The 2116-nt window shown below is 52.5% G+C and overlaps 1 annotated feature.

Moving 5' to 3' along the window:
• Positions 1-2116: part of a mobile genetic element that runs on past both edges of the window.

Raw genomic sequence — 2116 nt, forward strand, 5'->3', positions numbered from 1 at the left:
CGGGCTGAAGGTGCACTACAACACCACGTCGCGCGGCCACGTTAAGTGGATAGGGAAGGATAAGCTGCTGTACAAGAACTTGCACTTTACTATAGCCTAGTTCTGCGGCATAGTGCACGGTATGCAGGCTGAGACCAAGCGAATACTGGTAGAGGAGCTGCTGTTTTGCAACAGGCAGACAGCCGATCAAGTCCCCCAGATTCCGTGGGAGCAGCTGCGCGACAACCCGACTGACGAGCGGCCAGGGTGGAACTTTTTGAAGGACCACTGCACGCGCATGCCCGTAGATAGGGAGAAGTGGCTGTTTAAGCTTATAGGGCAGGACGCCAGCGTTAGGGAAAGATTTATTAAGCCAGGAACCCGCTCAGGCATTGACTGGAAAGAGGTGGAGCGGTACATGGATCAAGTAATTGCGTTTCAAGAGAAGCTGGCCGCGTTAGTGCACATGGCAGAAGGGCAACCCGCAAGGTAGCCAGAGTTGGGCAGCGTTCAACACAGCAACACCATTAAGGGGGGCTACTGAAACATTTTTATTAAGGACGGTATAGTTGCGTTTGTTACGCAGTACTACAAGGGGTATGCCGTAAGCAGTGATGTCAAGATTATTTACCAGTACTTGCCGCGCAAGGTAGGCGAGCTGGTGGTGTATTACATGTAGTTGGTGTTGCTGTTCTAGCAGCAGTTAGAAGCAATGGTGTAGGAGAAAGAGGCAATATCATCGCACATGTGGCCAGCAGACCCCAGCAGACGGAAGTGGACAAGCGACCAATTTTGTAAAATACTGAAGCGTGAAAGCAGAGTAGGTTTAAAGCAAGAGTTGACAATTGCAGCATACTGTAAGATTGCCATCAGCATTAGCCAGAGGTTTTTGCGGCCATTGTCGGCATTTCGAGCAGAGGAGGGAGAGGAGAACAAGGAGTGGAATGAGGAGAATATGCTCGCCAACATTCAGGACAAGCAGGCCGGCTACAGCGCGTACGTAGCCGGCATAGTATACGCGCGCGGGATCATAGAGATAGCAGGCGTTACAGCAGACAGGCAGCAGCTGTTCCGCAACTCGAGCACTAATTAGCACTGGTTTTTGGGTTTCCAGTCCGCTGTAGACGCAGTGGCAGACGTCAAGAAGCGGAAGAAGGCGCCGTTCGAGAGCGAGGCCGACGAGGCGAGGATAGAGCGGCTGGAGCGGCTAAGGAAGATAGACCTGGCAGCGCAACTTAAGCAAATGAAAGGCAAGAAAGCAAAATTCAGAGGCGTGCAGAAGGAGGCCATCAAGGCAATCATTGCCGGCAAGAGCCCCGTCGTGGCCGTGATGCCGACTGGCGCAGGCAAGAGCATGTTGTTCATGTTGCTAGCGTGGGCAGAGCAAGGCGGAACAACGGTCGTTGTCGTGCCGTTGGTTTCGCTGCGTAGTGACATGATGCGGCGATGCAAGGAGCTGGGGATATCGTGTGCCAAGTGGCAGAGTCGCTGCCTGCCTGACGCAGCAGCCATCGTGTTCGTAACGCCCAAGTCGGCAGTAGGAGAAGCGTTCGCGACGTTTTTGAACCGGCTGCGAGCGACGCGGCAGCTGGACCGCATTGTAATTAACGAGTGTCACATTGTGTTAAACTGTTGCTACACGTTCCGCAAGCAGATACAACAGCTCGGCAGGCTGGCAGCAGCCAAGACACAGATGGTGCTGTTAACAGCAACATTACTGCTGACTGAAGAGGACGAGCTGTATCGACGAATGCATTACAAGCAAGGGCAGGTCAAGATGTTCAGACAACCAACCACAAGGACGAACGTGGCGTATCAGACCATCAAGATCAGCCAGTCCGCGAAGAAGAAGGACGTCAAGTCGATGGTCGTTAAGACGGTGCAGCAGAAGATGCGGAAGTACAAGACAGGCAAGCTTATTGTGTATAGCAATTCGAAACCAAAGGTAAAGGCGTTAGCAGAGCAGTTAGATTGTCACGCGTATCACGCGGATGCTGTAGGCAAGGCGAGTATGCTGGCGGACTTCATAGCAGGCAAGCAGCGCGCAATTGTGGCAACAAGCGCGTTAGGTATAGGCGTGGACATACCAGATGTACAGTGCATCATTCACATTAATTGGCTGTTCACTATATTAGAT

This window comes from Ascochyta rabiei, chromosome 4, assembly GCF_004011695.2.
Source record: "Ascochyta rabiei chromosome 4, complete sequence".
Classification (NCBI taxonomy): Eukaryota; Fungi; Ascomycota; class Dothideomycetes; order Pleosporales; family Didymellaceae; genus Ascochyta; species Ascochyta rabiei.